We start from the raw sequence: 21,464 nt of genomic DNA, 5'->3' as shown, positions 1-21,464 counted from the left end.
ACCTGTCTTTGTATTACGGAGACATACAAATCCATTGATGGCTCGGGAGCCGATATTATGATTTATAGTGACCTGTTGTAAGCCACTTCGTTTGTGTATACCCACCGTCACTGACGCGCTTGCTCCCTATGGACCCTCTGCTGCGCTCCTGCAATGACTGTAAGATAGCATTCGTGCTTTTTTTTAAGTGGCCATCTAGCATAAGTTGGTTCGTGTTTTATGGGCTGAAGTTATTATGCCATATGTGTACTGTATTTATACTCATTACAGTTACACATAATGAACCATAATCACTACCAAGTGATTTGGAGAAGAAACTAAACATTATCCAGAAGATAATCTAATATTAGTGTATCATTTCGATCAGCTCTGTGGTCTTAGTCATCACTATATTTCTGCTAAACTTGATGATTAATCAGTTCTTTTGATGCTGCACGTGGATGTGATGAAGGCTAACATCAGAGAGCTGATCGAAATGATACAATAATAATAGGATATTTCCGTGGTACAAAAATAAGGTCTCTCTCTATATATACTTAAATTTTAATATAGTTTGATTTCTGTTGTCCTTAGAAAAAATGAGGTGGAACTAAGAACCATATTTAAACAAACATAAAAAAAAAGCTTGACTATTTAGCTTTCCTATCCTGCAAAATTCTTCCGCACTTTGTGACGTACAGGTACAACACAGATCCGAAATCATATTGGCTACATATTTAGTGCACGTTGAAGACGCATATATACCCTTCATATCTTAGCAAGTTTTATCTTACAAACCAGGACTTAAATAAATAAAAAATAATAAAAAAAAAAAAAACTCGGACGGCAAGGTGACTGGAAATACAAATCTCGCACCTAGATAATTTAAAGCCAAAATAAAGGTAGACTCATGTATCAAACTGCATTTGTAGAGTTCCCTCGTAGCTACATGGTTAGCGTACGTGTTTTTGATGTTGGACAGCCGGTTGCGATTACCGAGAAGAGTTCATGTGCGCCGGATTTACTCTCATTACAGCTTCAGTTTGGACGAGTTGCCAAACCCTCATTCAAAAAAATTAGGCTTGCATTATTATGGAGTCTAGATCAAAAGCAAGGGACGGTTCTAGAATGCTGGTCCGCACATATGGGTGAAACTGGATTAGTAGCCAGGTTGCTTCGTTTCTTTATGAAAGCATAATACTCAAATCACATAGCAATGCCGAGCGACCCAGAGCGAGTGACGGCGTGTTAGTAGCCGGAACAGTGTTCTAGAACCCTGCCCAGAAGAAAACTTTTCGACCATTGCTACAAGCAACCTCACGTTCTCGTAATTCAAGCATATTATAGTCTGTCGTTAAACGTATAAAAATGAGCGATTTTATGTCTCTTTGGAAAGACTTATCTCCAGAAAATGGAACACAAGTTCCTCAATCGGCAGGAAAATCATACGTAGGACTATACAGATACATATAGAAAATTAAGGACATTATCTAGTTTCTCTCCCAAATCACTTAGAAGTGACTACGATTCATCATTTCTAACTATGAGGTAGTCATTCTATGGGGACAGTGTGGGCGTACGGCATAAAAACCACAGTGCATAGAACTCGAATCAGGGCAGAAGCGAAGCAGGGAGCACGATATTTGGAAGGGGCTGCGTCAGTAGAAAACAGGCGCGTTAGTGACGGTGGGTATACAATAAACGAGGTCGTCAACAATGGCTCACTTTAAGTCACAGTACCGGCTCCGGAGCCGTCAATGGATTTGGGAAAAATGAAATGAGTTTTACGTCCCACGCTAATGCCGGCTAGGCTTAAGGAGACGGTGATGATGAGAAATGAATGAAATGGTGGAGTGGAGAAAGTGGGTGGAAACGGTAGAACCTTGAGAAAACCCACGCACACGGTGTTTCTCCCAACAAAGTTCACTTGGCGGGAGAAGGGTTTGAACACGGGACTGTACCACTGAGCCACCATGGCCCGGATTTGGGAGAGATACTAAATGTCATCCAAAATGAAGCACGTATAGGTTTCTAAAAAATTTCAACTACGAACTTTACAGTCTAAAATTCACATTAAAAAAAAATGTCACCCGCGCGGAAATCCTCGATTCCAGTCGAGGTTCTTGAGTTTACAGTTTGCATTCGGTTCCAGCTGATATGTGATTTAGTATGCCGTTCTTGGTACAGAATATTAGAAAATTAGGCATGAATTCCGTTAACCACCGGTAGCTTGTAAAATACATATTAGGTCAGACGCAATTACTCGAGCTTAGATTACGTTGTATTCGGTTTACCGTATGTAGGTGAGGCTTAACGGAATTTAACTCAAAATTGTGTGGTAATTATGTATATAGTAGCTACGTTTTTCTAGATTATTACTGTTGTTCAAGGTATGTCGTCAGCAAGGTTCTAGATTACTGGTCCCCCTTCCCATTGAGCAGTAATAAAAACAGAAAACAACGTGCCCTGCGGAGCTCTAACCCACCTTCACTCGCTAACGCTCGCTCGGCAATACTGTGCAAATTAAATGGATACTTTAGTACAGAAAGAAACTAACCCAGCTACTAACCTACATGGGGGACCAGTAATCTAGAACCTTCTTATGTGGTCTCCTGTAAATCTTTACTTTTTAGCCGGTCCAAACTAAACCAGAAGCTGTTTACCGACTGACAATAATAGCAATTGAAAACCACAAATACCGCCTTGCACTAGTATTTAATTGGCAAGTAAGTATTTAACGAACTCGTTGTTAACAGTAGTTTTAATCTGCTATCTCTTCGAAGTTACATCAACATTGTGAACACATTGATTAGTAAATATTAATATTTTTTTTTAAGTAAAATTTATGAAGTCACAGGAATCCTAACATTTAGATAAAAAAGATATATATTGTACACACATATTTCACCACTTAGGTTCCTTCTGAAAACTACTTTACTAAATACTGTTCTACTTACGTTTATTTCAAAGTATTCTCGAAGTTTTATAGTTGTCTCACAAAATACAACGATAATTCACGCAAATGTTCTAGAACGTTTCCTTTGCGTTCCACTGGCTTTCAATTTGTAAACTTTCTTCTTCTTCTTCTTCGCTTCCAAGAACCGCTAACCTTATATGAGCGATGTGCCTCGAACATAATTCATGTAGGTTATAAATGCAGAATGTGTTTTATATATATTTATACCTCCCAAGGATTTTTTAAAATTAACAAAGATTTTTTAAAATGAAAACAAAATTTTTCGCGTGTAAGGAGAGCGTAGGTTTGGTCGTCTTAAGGATGAACATAAAACCCAATTAAAAGTCACAATCAGGAAAAAGGACTGTCAATTTATTATAAGTCTCCACACAACACTAAAAATTAGAAATGTGTAATGAAAAAAGGAGAAAGTGTAAAAGAAATATATGTAAGAACAAGTAGCTGTACAAACAAGAGAGATGTAAGTGTAGCGTATATGTGAAGAAAGTTCCACTTAACCCACTTCCTCTATACAGCATTACGATAATACGATGTATACTTAAAGACGGTCACTGACGAACTTCCCCCTTTTTCCCGTAAACTTTATCAGTCTTTTATTTGTTTCCCGTTTCGTTGTACTGATCTCAAGATAACACTATCACCAACCCATTTTTCTACTCCGTTTCGATGTTCCAAATAGTACATATTTCAACAGTACAACTTTTTTTTATGGAGCCCATTTCGTCAAAACCAGTGAGATTCTCTATAGCAGCCTTTCCCAAGTTTTTCCACACTGCGGTTCCCTTCAGAGTCTACATGTGAAGGACCTCGTGTAATATATACAGTTAGTATTTATATTTCTTCCTCCTCATGTTGGTATATCTATGTCTATATCTATTTATCTCGTGGTATATATATATATATATATATATATATATATATATATATATATATATATATATATATATATATATACAGGGTATTTGAAAAAGAACTCCCTAGTTTTAAGTATAAATTTAATTGGAAAATGAATGAAAATTTACATCAATGAGTACATATCATGAAAGAGAATTCTTTCAAGTTTTGTTTAATATTGGTAGACTTCAACGAGGGATCCATTGGTGGCCCTGCACACATCGAGACGATGTTCCACTTCACGCCACGTATTCACCAACATTTCAGGTGTAACTGTATTTAATATATTCCACTAGTGTTTTCCGAGATGTCGATGTTCATATAACTATGTATGATATATTAACTTATATTAAATGTGACATGCAGGTCATTTCTGCTCGGAGAATTTATAGAAAAGACTCTAATATCGAACTTAAACCAACCAAAACTGTCATTCTTACATTCAGTTCTAAAATTGTTCCACAGGAAGTTAAACTTTATCACATTCGGTGTTTTTGTTTCTACTTACATATATACAATCCGCCAATAATATTATTATTATTTATTTATTATTATTTATTATATCTTACATAATATTATTTTTATTTATTTATTTATTTATTTTATTTATTTATTTATTTATTTTATTTATTTTTTTTGCTATTTTAGATGTCGGGCATGTCAAACGTAATTATAGATTAAACAAAATTCTTTGTAAAGGTGCTTCACATAGATAAGAGACACGTACTTGCCGTACTAAAACTATTAATTGGATAAATTATGGTCTTGATCATCTTACTGATAGTAAAGAATGACCGGAGAGAGAACCAAAAAAAAAAAATATGAGATTAATGGCTCTTAATAAAATATCATTCAACGAAGCCTGCAAAATTGTATCCAATCATGGGGAATTCTGCCCCATATCATTTTTCAGTCAATAAAACTAAAGACTGTTTTGACATCCAAGAATTTCTATCATTCCTCTTATGCTACCATGGTGTCTTCTACACCTATGTCTACAGAGGATACTTCAATAAATCTAGTACCAGATACTCTTCCAGGGAGCATATTTGCGGATCCCAAACGTTTCAGCATATTCTCTGATCTGATTGGTCGATACAGATGCGATATCACAAGACATGATCTACATATAGCACAAAATAAACGAAAATTGTTGTCGGCTCTGGTGGCCGAGTGGTCTAGCGTAACATGCTAATAACAAAAATGATTTTGGCGAGGGTTCGAATCCTGCCTACGAACAGTTTTTTTTACTACTTTTAAAAATGTTTATAACACTTCTTTCGTTAAAATAAGATTAAAAATAATAGTCAAAAAGTGTTTTAACGATCATTGTTTTAAAATTTTCATTAAACTTCTTTCATTAAAATAAGTTTGCCCTTGTACTATATAGATCCACAGCAAATGTAGTAGTAGTAGTACGTTTGCCCTTGTACTATATAGATCCACAGCTAATGTAGTAGTAGTAGTAGTAGTAGTAGGAACGGGTTAGAAGCCCCGCAGGGGTTGTTTGGATTATGTTCTCGACATCAAATTGGCAATAATGCTGAAACGTTTGGGATCGGCAAAAATGCTTCCAGGGAAGAAACGACGGAGCATAAATGTTACTTTTATCTCTGTTTCTTCTCCTCTTCGCAACTAATCTGCATCTGACACAGATAATAAACATCGACATTCTACTTTAAGTTATTCTCAATCACCTTCATCTCCGTTCAGTCCTACTAGTCAATTGTCGCAACAGGACGATTCACAATTAATTAAAAGGAAGAATAATCGACATTCCACACATAAAAATAAAGATCAGATTGAAAGAGCCTCAATATTTAATAAGGGCCAGAAGTTATCGTCCGATCCATCCTATTCTTCATCAACTTTCCCTCATTCTTCTCTTAATAATTCATGAAGTTCGGGATACAATGATAGTCCTATTCGATCTAAACAGAAGTGCAAGGATACATTCAGGAAATGTTTGTCTACTTTCTCTGACGACTCTCTGGAAAATAAATACGGTACACATCTTAAAACTTTATTATCCACTCTATTCTTCATTTGATATCAACTAGCGTGGAGCAGCAACAATATCAACGATTCATAATATTGCAATTTTACTGCCAGCGTTTATGAAAAAAAATGTATCAACTTTATCACTTAATTCAAACCTTCTCTTCCGATTTGATTACAATAAACTTGAACCCTAAAGCTAAAGCACCACTACAACTCAAAAATTATACAGTGCTTAATCAATTTAGATGTGACAGTTACGGGAATATTGTGATTTTTATCAAACATAGCCTTCCTCGTAGTGCATTAAATATCCATCATCCTTCTAGCTTATGTAATGTTCAAATGCTTGGAGTTATCGTGGATAAATTAAATTTCTTAATATCTATATAATATCTATATACCATCTATACACTCAGACTTCCTATATTGGGAACAGCTTTTCATAACAATTTAAATATAGATTATACGTATAAGCAGCGATCTAAATGTTCATAGTACAATCTGGGATTCAAACCGTACTGATATGACAGGGTAAACCTTCTTTACATTATTAGCAAACACTTCTTATCTTCTCCTAAGTAATGAATATCCTACAAGAATCTCTTCTACTGGTAATAGTGCTCCAGATTTAACGCTATCACAAAATCGTTTCTTCCTTGACACGGAATGGCATACATACGAGCGTTTATCACTTTTTGCGATAGTGATCATTGTTTAATTATTTTTTACTACACATTTGTTTCCACGCTTACATGGATGTACTCTCTCACACACTTAGGATTCAACTCCAAATTACAACACATCAGTACAAAATAAATTGGAATTAGTATCATACTTTTCTTGAGGAACAAATTTCTCACTCAACCTCTGATACAATGTATTGTTCCTGTTCAATAATACTCCCCTTTATTAAGGCTACTGTTTCTCAATTAACTACTTAAGGACTTCTCTTTTAAAACCAATTACTGTAGTAAGAAACGTTCTGCTACTAGCTAAAAACCTGTGTGGTAGACTCATTCTTGTCAACAATGTCTTACTCAACAGGCATTTCGCCTTTTTCTTCAAAGTTCACCACGGGAAAACTTCCTTTCCTATTGCTCTGAAAAAGCCCAAACTAGAAAAATAATCAATACTATCAAGCGCCGGAGTTGGCATGACTTCTGCATCTCTCTTGCTCCAGTACCTGTCCGTAAACTCTGTCCACGTTGGAAACCAAAAAAAGCACATATCACCAGGATATATCCATTTATCTTCGAGACTTGAAATGAGTCGACGATTTCCATCATTCCGTATCACCTCCATATGTTAATAATTCTCGACTTTCTGTTCAATGACAACTTCTTAGTAATCAAAACCCTGATCTATAATATGATTTTTCAGTATGTGGACTGAAAACTGTTCTTAAAGTATTACAAAGTTCATTGCTCCAGGCATAGATAGTTACCTGTAGCCACTACAAAAACTTATCGCATTCTGGATTAAAAATTCTTTACAATACTTCAATCATATATGGAACACTAGCATGATTCCTAAAGAATGGAAAATGTATTAATTATAACGGTACCAAAAACCAAAACCCATATTGGATCAGCAGAGAACATCCATCCTATTGTCTTACTTCCGTGTGCGCATAAAATTTTTGAATACCTAATTCTCAACCGTTTAAATTGGTTCATAGAATACCATCAGCTCCTTCCTAATAACATAACTGGGTTGAGGACAAATGTTTCGACCAACAATGCATTAGCGTCAGTAATATTTGATTTTCATTATGCATTTTATACCAGGCATTGGCCTTCTGGCAACTAGTATTGATATCAAAAAGCTTACGACTCTGTTATATTAGATATTCTCATTTGCAAAATGCATAACCTTCATATATTATTAGTGGTAGAGATGACTGGGACGTAGATCTGGACCTGAACACATAAAATTTCAATTGAGGTTATGAAAGAAAGAATGGAGAGTCTATCATTTATACGTCTGTGAGTTAATATATGTATTTTTTATCTTTCTTATAGTTTTTACCTAATATATTTGTGATCACTGGGAAAATCTGTGGTGAAACAACATAGTCATATTAAGTATTTTTGAATTTAAAAACAACTTAACTTATGGAAGGATCTTCAGATGAGGATAATTATTCTACAGACTCACTTGAAAAATGTGAACCAAATAATTCTGTGAAAAGAGAAGAGGGCGTGAATTCAGTAGATTCATTGCTAGATGAACCACAAAAGGCAGAAAAAATTAGTAATAATTTACATAAAAGAGACTCCGTGGAACTTGTGACTGTTCCATTTTATAGTGGTGAAGTTTTAGTACCTGTCAAAAAATCCAGGAAAAGGTCTGGAAAGAAACATGTACAAAAGCGTAAGCTAAGTGCAAATTGTAAAAAATATTCAAAAGTACCTACTGATCATTTACTGCAAAGGAAATTTACAAAGGAATGCGGTGTTTCAATCAATTTGCTTACCACTTACATAAACCGGAAAAACACTTCAACAAACTCAGTAGCTAAGGGAGCTCAGCACAAAGGAAATTTGGAGCGGAAAAATATTGAAATCAGTTCAGTTGGTGAGTGTAAATCGAATCAAATCCAATATATAAAAGTTTTACCAAAATCTACAATAAACAGTGCAGTTAATATCACAAATGATTCTTGTATCGCAGATGAGGATGGTAAAAAACGTTGCAAAATGTGTGGTGCAGTGAAAATCACGTCATTTTCTTGTACATCATTAATGAAAAGGCACAACTTTAAATATTATGGAAAGACAATAGTTAGACCAAAACCAGAAGGTGAAATGGAAAACCGTGATTCGTATCTGGGAAGATATAAATACGTTTCCAAAGTCAAGAACGAACATTCCGTTAACTCGACCAACAACTTGACTGACAGATCTGTTAATTCTGATGCTCGAACAAACTCTAGTCGCAATTCACAAGTTAAATTAGAAGACGACACTGCATTGTCTAATTTGGACCAGAACTTTACAGAACTCAGTTTGGATTGCCAGTCCTTGACAACTCTCAATGTCGGTTCATTGTCATCAACATACAACTTGTGTTCCTCTAGGTGTAGTAGTCAGCGAACAGAGTCAGTTGGAGCATGTTCCGGTAGGTTATCTCAGAATAACAAGCAAAACCAAACTAGTTACTGTGATAGTGGCTCAACGAAATATAAGGATCGATCTAAATCGTATGTCGCTTACACTCTCAAAGACACTCCGCCTAATCCTATAATGGGGAAGTTAGGTCCTGATCTTGAGTCTGTAAAGTTACAACGGGAAAGGAAAATGAGACAACAAGCGTATAGTGAATATGTGAGGCAATTTATTGCTTTGAAGTATTTCAGTAAGAAAAAGACTTCTTCCAAACAAAAGATAGACGAGAATACTAAGGATTTGGAACAGAAGAATCCACTGGGGGATAAACAGCAAGCAGTTGAAGAGAATTCTATACAAACAGGAATAAGTAGTGCAAGAATATCAATTTCAGAGAAACAACACCGTGTGAGCAGAAAAATTACTTCAAGAACTGTACCTAAAAAGCAACAACTAAATAATGATCACCAAGCATATAAGCGTTCCTCTATTAATTGCCCATCAAAAGCAGATCTACATAACCGGACAAAATCAACAAAGACTGCTAGTTCACACAAAGAATTAAATAATCTTAATGAGAGGCATTTGCAAGAAATGGAAATAGTCAGAAGAATTGAACGAGAGATGTTGTAACTTCTTTAAATGTCCTTATTCATGGATATAACTATCTCAGTTTACGCTAAAAGAATAACTTGCGACTTCATATGTCCATGTATTTCTGTTAAATACCGACTGTGATAAACAGAAAATTCGAAGGTTAATAACTACCTTTCCTGTGAATTCTCCGTTCTTTTGTACTAGTTTTGGTAGTCAATTCAACTACCATACATATAATACTTCTACGAATGAAAGTGATCCACTTGTTTTCACATGTTTTTTGCTTATTTAAAAGAAAATAATGCAAGTAGATTTTCCTAAATTGGAATTTATGTCTCTCAGTAACCTACAAATGTTGGACATTGCTCAGGCTAAGTGTCGACAGTTTTGTTTAAGATAAAGCAAGTATCAACACCAAATTTCATGTCTGGAATTGAGCACGTCTTTCTCTCCTCATATAGACTATAATATGATTTCATATTAACTTTGTTGAATAATTTAAGGCTTTCAAGGACTCAATTCATTTTCTCTTCTTCTTAGTGCAGAGACAGTTTTCTGCATGACGTCGTTATTCTATAGCCATTATTTATTTATTTATTATTTTTTATTTTATGCCACTATTATAGCTGATTAATACTACTGCTGGTTGAAAGTACTTTCATTTCGTAGGTAACTTCTATTTTATTTTTGATATTGAATTGTATTTATACATAGATAACATATATAATTTGATATTGAAATTTTTGGGCTAAAATAAAATTGTAGACAAAGCAAGGCTCTCTTATACGAAACGTAAATGAAATGGATTATTTTAAGAAAGATTTTCACGAATTTTTGCAAGTTTTAGTGTGTCAGTAATATTTTGTATTCATTATATCATGTAATATATGAATCACATAGAATAAATTATGTAAGATAATTATGTTTGATAATTGTGGTGGGTTCTGTTAGATGACTGGTGAGGTCTGAAATATGTGTGTGATATTGATCCCATTTAGCTCTATCATAACGCAAGCTCACTCGCAATGGTAACGAAGAACTAGTTGTAGCTAAATATGGTTTATAGACTAGCTTGGTGGGTGCATGATCGCTGCCCAGAAGATCAAGGATTTCGACATTGCAATGTGAGACAAGGTTTGTTGAGGCGATGACTATATCAGGCTTGGTGTTTGACATGGGGCGTGTAGCTTGCGGAAGATTGAGAATGATTCCAGTAGTGTGAGTAGTTATAAAGTTAAAAAAAAAATGGTCAAGTCACCATCGCTGCGGCAATGCATATTAAAGTCAGCCATAATAATATATCTATTGAAACTGTTGGAGATATATTGCACGAACTGCTCAGGTAATGGATGGTTTGGTCTTATATATATAGTTGCCAATGTGATTATGATATTTTTGAAATAAACAGTGGCAATCAGGTATTCGGGAACAGCTGCTGCAGCATACTGATGCTGGCGATATGGGATATGAAAAGAAATCCCTATGGCCACTCCCCCATTAGCTCGAAGTGTAGGTAGAGAATTTGCAGAATGGAGCATGGTATATCGTGGTAAACGACAAGAGCGAAAGCTTGTAAGAAATGTTTCATTAAGCAAGAAGACTGTGACATGCTCCTCAAGAAGAAGTTGTTCAATTTTTTTTTTTTTTTTTTTTTTTTTTTTTTTTTGAAATGATCGGATGTTGAGAAAGAGAAAAGTTAACGCCATGATCTTAATCGAGAGTAGTAGCATGGGATTTATGGAAATGGACAGTATTACCGGAATAAGTTGCAGTAAAATTGACATGGAAGGTGGTTTTTGCTGCTATAATGATTTGTTGTAGGATATGAGGCCTAATGAAAGGATGAATATTTTGCAGAGCTAGTGTAAGAAACGTTAATAGCTGGTCTAATGAAACAAGAGTGTCAATCCTATGAGGAGTGGTTTGAACTTGTGTCGGTGGTCGCAAAGGAACGACGAGTTCAGGATGGTCTTGAATAGGTCCCGGCTTTGCCTTACACTTGTAATGAATGTATGAATGAATGGAGGATTAATGGGGACGTCAGCATCAGGGCTATATGTCCCCGTCACAATTAACGTGATTGCTCAGAACTAAAAATGAAAGAAGAACAAGCTAAAACGATGATAGTTCAATGAACAAAAGTCGCTGCTAAATGATAAGAAAAGCAAAAGTATAGAATAAAAGAATAAATAAGATAAAATACATAACAATAGCAATATATAGAATATAATAAAACGTGAGAAAATATAAAAATTTAGCAGCAATAAAACAGCAACAAGAAACTAAAAGAGCTCAGAGAACGTGAGCAATCCCAGAAGCATGAATGAACGCAAGTACCCGGCTAACTATATCACTGGCATCCCCCAAGGCACGGGTAAGAAGACAAAGCAGTTTGTAACGTTCTCTGAGATCTGAGTACTCAGAACATTCAACAAGAATGTGTTGAATACTTAGGGGGACAATGCATACTTCACAATACGGACGGTCCGTACCACGCAGCAGATACCTATGCGTTAGATGAGAGTGTCCGATACGCATACGTGACAGGAGCACTTCATCTCTACGACTGAGGCGTGAAAACGTTCGCCAATCCCCGAGAATTGGCTTAACTGTGGGAAGTTTGTTGTCATATTCATGGTCCCAAACTGCTTGCCAGTGAGTGCGCATCAAGCTGGAGAAATGACGGCAAAGATCGGAGCTAGGTAGCATTCTTGGCAGCTGTGTCAGCACGTTCGTTTCCCCGAATGCCGACATGACCCGGTACCCAGCAGACAACGACAACACAACCCTGTTGATGTAAGTGATGGCATCTCACAAGAATGTCTTGAACAAGAGCGTGTTTACTAAAGACATTCTGTAAACTCAGAACCGTGCTCTGAGAATCGGTGTAAACGAACACACGACGTAACGGAAGCGTGAGAGCATGGTCCAAGGCAAGCGTAATAGCAGTTAATTCCGCAGTAAAAGCTGAACGTAGGCGATGCAATTGGAACTCTGAGCTGCCCTCGTCGGTGACGAAAGCACAGCCAAAAGAATTTCCGTCCTTAGAACCGTCCCTATAAAACACATTAAATTTGGGGTACCGTCCTAACCGTGCTGCAAACTCCTGTTGGAACATGTGGGAACTAGTGTTCTGTTTTGAATGAAATTACAGACTTAAATCATGTCCGGAAGGACAAAGCAGCCATGGTGGTAGAGCACAAGGTTGAAGCAACGACAGAGAAGGCTACAAGAAATCGTCAGCGGAAAGCTCTCACACGCACGGATGTACCAAGGGTATGTAGCACGAGGATGTGCAGCATAACGATCGTAAATGGGACCACCATGGAGATAAGGTTGACAAGGGTGGTCAGGAATACAACGCACACGTGCACAATAATTGAGGAGAAGCATCTCGTGACGATAGACTAACGATGGTTCTTTGGCTTGAACATAAAGGCTATCGACGGGACTAGTACGATACGCGCCAGTAGCTAGTCGGATACCCAGGTAATTCACTGTATCAAGATGTCGGAGCAGAGAATAACGAGCAGACCCATAGGCAACATAGCCGTAGTCTAACTTGGACCGAATTAGACTACGGTACAAGCGAAGAAGAACAGCACGATCAGCACCCCATGTGCGGTGGGAAAGGACACGAAGGAGATTCAGAGCTCGACGACAAGAGTACCTAAGATTGCGAATATGCGGTGCTCACGACAAGCGACGATCAGACCAGACCCAAGAAACGGACTCTATCAACGAAGGACAAACGTGTGCCATCGAGGTACAAGCCTGGGTCAACAATGCACGGGTGCTGCCGGTAGAAGTGAACACACTGGAATTTCTCGGTAGAGAAGCGAAATCCCGCCTCATTCGACCAGCGAACAAGACGATTAAGTCAGTTGAAGCTGTCGAGTAATTCCGCGAAGGTGGCAGGAGCGACAGAAAATGACGAGATCGTCAACATAAAGCAGACCAGACACAGGAGTCTGGATCTGGGAAAGAACACTGTTGACGGCAACAGAAAACAACGTGTCACTAAGAACACTGCCTTGTGGAACACCATTTTCTTGAAGAAACCGCTCTGAAAGACTAGATCCCACACGCATTCTAAAATATCGCTCAGCAAGGAAATTTTGAAGAAAGTGAGCTAGATGGCCACGAAGACCCCAATCATATAATTGTTTCAAGATACCGTAACGCCATGTGGTGTCATACGCCTTCTCTAGATAAAAAATATAGCAACGAGATGTTCTCTATTTAGAAAGGCATTCTGAATTTGACCCTCGAGATAAGCGAGATTGTCAGTAGTGGATCGGAAACAACGAAATACACTTTGACGGTTTCTCAAAAGTGAGTTCGATTCCAAATACCAGACCAAGCGCTTATTGACCATACGCTCAAACAGCTTACAGACGCAGGGGGGCTAGTTGCGGCTTTCCCTGGTGTCAAGATCGGAAGAACCAGGGCCTCACACCAAGCAGGAGGAAAGAGCTCCTCTACCCAAAGGCGATTATACAACTGCAGCAAGGCAAACTGAATCTCGCGGGTGAGGTTACGCAGCATACCGTACGAAATACGGTCAAGCCCTGGAGCCGTATTGGACGATTCACGGAGAGCAGAATCGGACTCTACGAGGGAGAAAGGGGCATTATAATCCTCGTTGTTGGCGATATGGAAGTTTAATGGGTTCCGAGCCGAGGGCGGGAATGAGCAAACTCTCGTGGGTAGTGGGTAGACTCAGAGATGGCCCAATATGTTAGCGATCTCGGAGGGGTTAGTCTCTAGGACACCATCTATGGATAAAACTGATACAGCAAGAGAACAAGCATGGCCATTTAAAGAGCGAACCCGACGCCACACAGTAGACAGTAGGGTGCGACTACTGAGTGACGAAACATAATCTTTCTAGCTTTGGCGCTTCAAGAGTTTGATAAGACGACGAGCGCGAGCATGCATAATGCGGAAGTGGTGCAGGTTTTCGTCAGTGGAATGGTAATTAAAATTTACAAATGAGCGCCGACGAGCCAGGATAGTCTCACGGATGTCCGTAGACCACCATGGAACACGCCGGTGGGAAACGTCGCCACCGCATTCTGGAATGGAACTATAAGCAGCATGAAGAACAGTCTGCTCGAAAGCCTCTGCCACAGCAGCTGCAGGGAGGTCATCATTACAATAAAACTCACTGAGCTCACGGAAGTTATTCCAGTCAGCGCGCTTCAGATTGAAGCGTTGGAGACGAAAACGAGGCGCAATAGGAAGACCGTCAACAAACACCGGAAAGTGATCACTGCTACAAAGATCGGGATGCAGTCTGCATGACAATGAAGGCAACAGGCCAGCACTGCACATATAGAGGTCAAGGCAAGAATAGGTGTCTTGTGCAGTGGAAAAATGAGTAGGGCTGTCATCATTAAGGATGAGCAAGCCGCTTTCTTCAAGGCATTCTCTTACCTGATTGCTACGGTCGTCGGTACGGACAGAGCCCCAGACACGGTGATAAGCATTAAGATCGCCAACAACTGGCGGCTCGAGCTGGTGGAAGAGCTGTAGCAGATCGGTGGCTATAAATGCCTCAGAGCGAGGAATGTATAAGGAACTAACGGTAAGCGGGTGAGGAAAGGATACTCGCACCGCAACTGCTTGCAGACTGGAAATTATGTGAGTCTACCGAGAATAAAGAGAATCGGAGATACATACGGCCACGTCGCTAGCAGCGCGACCAGCATCTGGTCCATCACATCAGTATATAGTGTACCCAGAAAGGAGGGAGGACTGGGTAGGCTTAAAATGTGTTTCCTGCAAGCAGACAACTATAGGTGAGTGGTTGAAAAAAAGTTGTTTCAAGTCCTCAAGGTGACTACTGAAGCCATTAAGGTTCCATTGCAGAAGCGCCATTGTGGAAGAGATCAACTTTTGAAGCGAACCTTCCCACGGGGACCAAGCACAGTCCACTCCGTGTCCATCAGTTCGTCTTCCATCATGTCAGCTTTTAGGGAAGCTGCAGGTGCTTGCGAACTGGGGTAGAGTTCGGTCTCTTTGGAGAGAGAACCGTATCGTTAAGTCCGTGGATATGTTGGCTAAGTTTAAGGCCAGCAATATAAGGTGATCGGCGAAGGGCTGGAGTACGCCGAATACTACCACTGACAGAAACACGTGCAGGTTTCACCGGTTCGCTTGCTGATGCAACTGGGGTCTTTGGAGAAGAACGAGTCTCAGGGACAAGCTCGGTTTGCGTGGAAACGTCGGAAGTCTGGGTTGCCACGGATTTGCGAGAAGCAGCTGCAACAGCAGCATACGGCGCAGAAAGCGAAGGTGGAATGCTCTCTTTTAAACGGCGCTTAGCGTCAGCAGCAAATATCTTCTCGACCACCATAAGTTCCCGGATACGTTTCTCTCGTTGAAAGGCTGGACAGTCCCGAGACCAAGCAGAATGCTCACCCTTACGATTTACACAAAAGGGCTTGGTCGCTGTGAGGGTTCCGCACCATGACTACCCTGGCCACAATTAGCACAAATAGCAGCACTCGCATTACACGATGTGTTGTTGGGCCCGAAATGCTGACATTTGAAACAGGATTGAGTGCAGGGAACTAGGAATATAGGACGGACTTTCAAGCGGTAATAACCAGCCTTGACGTATTCCGGAAGCGTGGGCAAACTAAAAGAATCAGAGACTGGGTAGCTATTAGTTCACCTGACTTCGTACTCTTAATGCGAGCTACGTCGATAACATGTTGGTCAGCTAACTCGGATTTAATCTCCTCCTCAGTGGCATTGAAAAGGTCCCAACACGAAATCATCCCTCGAGATACATTCAGTAGAAGATGAGGCTCTACTGTTACGTTTACTGGGCCAATACTAGTTAATTGTAGTAGCTTCGCGGTTTGCTTCTAGTCGAACGTTTCTACTAATAAAGTGCCATTCCGCAATTTCTTGATGTCCTTAATCTGTCCCGCCTGATAGATGATAACTTGATGAAGAACAAAGGGGGATAAGCCCTTAATATTACTCGGACAATTTGTGTCAGAACTGGCACTATCAGCGTCTTTATCCTTAACCACAAGAAATCAGACTACAGGAGCCGCGATACTTGTTTTTTCCACAGTGTCGCTACAGGAGTACTTCTATCATTCGCGTTGGGTTTGTGCCTTTTACGTGAGGGTGAGCCAGAACCCGTTTTTATAGTTTTAGTTCCCATAAGAAGAAGTGTTTTGAATGAACATTTATAAAGAGAAAACATGGTGTGAACATCACACTAGGGCGCTAGCGGGGAGAACTAACGCTACTCCCTGGCAATCCTCTTGGCACGCCGGTGCTAGGGGTCCCGGGTTCGATCCCAGCCCCCGCCAAGTGAACTTTGTGGTGGACAAACACCGTGTGCGTGGGTTTTCTAGGGGGTTCTCCCGTTTCCTCCCACTTTCTTCATTCCACCATATCATTCATTACTCATCATCACCGTCTCCTTTAGCCTAACCGGCATAACCGTGGGACGTAAAACTCAAAGATTTCATTTTCTTCTTGGCACGCGCACAAGCGTAGGATCCGCGTGGGGCCGACGCGGTCAAGGGGAATGGGAGTGCAACAAACCATTCCCGTCGACAAGAACGCGTGGCCCCGGAAAAGGAAGAAGTGAAACGAAAAGAAGAACCTGGCTAACTAAAAGACAGACCCCCACCAGCTCAGAAATCAAAACAAAAGGTGTGGATTTTTTGTGCTTTTCAATTTTATTTATTTATTTATTTATTATTATTATTATTATTTTTTTTTTTTTGCTTTTTTAAAAATTTCCTAAAACACAACACAAACACTGGTGGAGCACAAAAGCACGTCAGGTGGGTGCACGTCCTCCCCAATTGGAGAAAGACGTCCACTAGACCTTCCGTTTCCCTACTTCCACCAACCACCCGCAAGTCCGGTAGCGGTATTCGCGGCTGAGAGGGCATGCAATAATGTGCGGTTGAGGGGTGATAGATGAATGAAGAATGAAGCCACCCTCTCATCTCCACCCCCTCTCCGACGATGACGGTCCAGGCCGGATACTGCTCATTACAAGTGGCGCATTTTGGGGGCAATTGCAAGTTGTTACAAGTCCGGGTATTATGGGGACCAGCTCAGTAGCCACATTTACTTGAGCTTTTACAATAGGATGTCTGATGAGCATTGTAAACCTGCCAGCGCTCACAGCGAATAGGCATAGGAACTGGTGTTCATGATGTCTCTACTCGGTGTTTATGGTTATAAATGTAGATAAATAAAAGCCCAAACCGGAAATAGGCTGAAACCTTGCAAACGGTGCGAGATATTGGAAAAGTAATCGAAAAAAATCTCCCCTTTACGGTATTTCTTGCCGATTTTTATCAAGACGTCTTTCACTTGTGTCTGCATAGGGACATGTACAGATGCTAGGATCAACAAAGAGATTCATGCTCATATGTGAATGATGCACTGTGTAGAGAACGCAGGTTCAGCTAGTCTATATATTAAAATGTTAGGTTTATATGTCTTCAAAGAAAAGTTTATATGTTTGTCTCCAATCCTTTCGACAGTGAGATCTCGAAAACCACAAGTGCTAGAAACGTGCCGTTTTTGCTGATCGATTCCAAATTTTGTATAGATTATCCAGTTCTAATTGAATATTTAAGAAACATTGCCGTTATTTCTTTATTTAGGGCTACACTGGAAGTGTTGAAATTTAACAGAAAGCATCATATCCTACGGGTTATGCATTCCAACACAACAAAGTTGTTCACATGGGTTGCAATCTCACAGGCGTTTGTTTCATGGCCAAATGATAATGAAAAACGAAGGATAACCATTTCTCCAGTCTAAGATGAATCTTTATTGTTTGGAGATTTTTGCCCAATGAACACCATATATCACTAACATTATAATTAATTGTGTACGTAATGTATTTGTTTATTACATACTGCATGCAAGAGGAAAGAAAATGTTGACCATATATGAATTAGAAACTCCAACCGGAAGTAGGCTCCATCTTGCAAGTGGTGCGAGGTATTAAAAAAGTAAATGAAATCTACTCTTTATCGTACCCCTTGTCGATTTTTATCGAGACGTCTTTCACTTGTGTCTGTGAAGAGGCATGTACAGATGTTGCGAGGAATGACAATTAGATTCATGCTCATATGTGAATGATGTGCTGTGTAGAGAGCGCAGGTTCAGCTAGTAAATCAACAAATAAATAAGGTTCAAAAGCTTTCACTAGAAACCTATATACAAATCCTTGTACTTATAATCCCATTTATGAGCTCCCTAGTGGCTAAGCGTTAGCATACGCACCTTTGAAATGGGAAATCCGGATGCTATTCCCGGCGAAAGCTCATATGTTTCAGATCCCACAGTAAGGTGTAGGTTTAGGTCTACGTCTCACATAGGCTCGCTACTGAAAGGGACGCTAAACTCGAATATAATAATAATAATAATAATAATAATAATAATAATAATAATAATAATAATAATAATAATAATAATAATAATAATAATAATAATAATAATAATTCTATGAAATAGGTTCATGATTGATCACTTTAGTCCTCCGAGTTTCGGTAGCCATTTGATCATATAGGATATATCATAGTACTATGATATATCATATGGGACATATTAGAGTTGCTGTCTTTCGGTAGGCTTAAAGCGGAATACACTTAACAACCATATGCAGATCGCCGATTCCTCATACACAAATTTGTACATGGAATAATAATTTATTAACAATTATAGAAAGAAATATATACATACTCAGTGGTGTATTTAGGTGTGTGGTTATCGGGCTAAAGCCCCTCCCTTCCCCCGAAATAACTTTTTTATATGCACAACTTGATTAAAATTTGTCGAATCCAAAAGGAAAAATGTAACTACTTAATCACATGTTGTCATTGTCCCTCCGGAAACAAAATCCTAAATGCGCCCCTGTACATACTCATAGATGAAAATGAGCCAAAAACATACGAAACAGAAAATTGGTAACGGCAGTTTGTTCTCAGTTACTTGAACAGAAGTTATGAACAATTGAACCGGTACAAAGAATGTGCCGATGATTTCACTGCCAACACGAAAAATTTTAGCGATAGAACTATATGGATATCTCGATAGTCCTTGGTGCTCATCGTGGCTAGAAATTTACAAACATCATTCGCATATTTTGGAAGTGTTGAATAGTTTGATTTTCTGCCGTATAATGCATCCCTCTTATGCATCTTGAGACGCTGAAAATTCGTGATGTCTCGTATTCCGACTAATTCGGGGCAGGTGACAACACTAATCATTATCACCTTAGCGGCCAAATGAACATTCTCTGGATGATCCAAGATCTCTACCGAAGAAACGGCATAACCGTTTGGGCGAAACTTTAAGCAATAAAAGCAAGTCATTTGAATATTATATTAAATATTTAAAGGTATCTTCAACCTTCTCACAACCACAATCAATCTATACTACTATCTTCTCTGTAAATCAACTTCAGTTAGTTATAAAACTGCCCGACAGATGGTAGACCATGTTCACTGATTTGCACGTAGCTACAAATATTCCCACTAGATGGTATCAGAGTTGATCTACGGTCGTGTCTCAGGGAAAGTAATGCAGGCTATATTGTTTGTTCAGGTACTAATTGTTAGTTTTCTGTTTGTGAATAATTTGTTAGTATTTAAGCAAAAACACTCAAAGTTTATAATGTAAATTAGTACAGGTTAGAAGCGCATCCAGAAATGTTTGTTGGGAGGGGTACAAACTTTGGAAGGAGGGCTCCAATACTACAAGCCACTACGTCTTTGTATTATTGAACGAGTATTAATTCTGCACCCAGAAAGACGATAAGTAATTGTAACATACTTCCATCTATATTTTCAGAAAAAAAGAAATGATCGAGTTAGATTGTTTTTATAAGAGAAAGAATGCACAGGAAGTATAAGATCAAATTTTCATGCTACGCCAATCATTTTCCTGCTAAACAAGTATCTATAATTTTGTTGCGAAAGTGTACAAATGAATTAGGATGAGTTAGGATTTTTTTTTTTTTTTGAGAGGGTCTGGACCCAATAGACCTGTTACCTTATGCTCAGCATAATGTAACATGGCCCGATGTTTTTGAGCACCTTGTATGTTGGTAGAAAATTTTAAAATTTATTTAGAATGTTAATAGAAACTTTTATTTTATAGTAGAGCAAACCGTAGGTTGAGAATTTTGTGTAATTTTAGTAAAACAGAGCGTTTCAATAGATGTTAGATGAAGATTACATGATTATTAATTATATTTTATATGTTTTACGCATTTATCCATGAATATATTATTATTTTAGACAAATAAGTATATATTTCGGCTTTTTCAATGGTTTTCAGTTCATTTCTATTTATATTTCGGCATAGGGAATCTTCACAAGAAAGCTAAAAATTTATTTCGTAAAATCTTCATCAAAATTCCAAATTAATAAAGTCAGCCATAATTTCTTCTTGGTACATCTCTTTGTTTCGAAGTAAAATTATCTGATTGGCTAATCCACAATCACAGCTGCGGCTGAGATTTCGGTTCTCTTTGATCTTCACTCAGAAGCCTATCATCCTATGATTACGTCATAATTATCTTCCAATTGGGGATCATCTTCTCGTAACTCTTTGTCTTACGGCGTCAGCCATTTCAAGAGTCAGACGTGCAGTGTTTAGCGTCTGCGGAAAAAGTGGAATAATTTGTAATCACGTGAAAATTGTGTCAAATTCTTCGTTTTGGCGAATATTGGAAGAGATAACTGTACGACATTTGGTGTTTCAACAAATTGTTAATCCGGAAATAAGACAATTGTGAAGTAATTTCGCATAACATAACGGATACTAGCCTATAGCTATCCAGTGGTATGGAATGAGCTCCTTAGCAAATTTTGCGTTCTCGGTCAACCAGAGAACCTAAGAGA

General features: G+C 38.6%; 1 protein-coding gene across 3 annotated transcripts in view; it reads right to left on the bottom strand.

Moving 5' to 3' along the window:
* The window catches only part of LOC145671108 (putative ATP-dependent RNA helicase DDX23), a 112,014-nt gene that overhangs the window by 65,906 nt on the left and 24,644 nt on the right, over positions 1 to 21,464 (bottom strand). The window contains exon 1 of one of the 3 annotated variants that reach the window (XM_081739889.1): positions 2,937 to 3,256. The exons of 1 other annotated variant lie outside the window; for it this stretch is intronic. The gene's annotated coding sequence lies outside the window, so the exon portion shown is untranslated. Of the gene's footprint in view, positions 1 to 2,936; positions 3,257 to 21,464 lie in introns of those variants that run through there. One more of the 3 variants, XM_081739891.1, reaches the window with a different exon arrangement.

Source organism: Thermobia domestica, chromosome 15 (genome assembly GCF_964235325.1).
Source record: "Thermobia domestica chromosome 15, izTheDome1.hap1.1, whole genome shotgun sequence".
Taxonomy (NCBI): Eukaryota; Metazoa; Arthropoda; class Insecta; order Zygentoma; family Lepismatidae; genus Thermobia; species Thermobia domestica.
The sequence above is the reverse complement of the archived record's forward strand: the minus strand, read 5'-3'. Positions and strand labels throughout refer to the sequence as shown.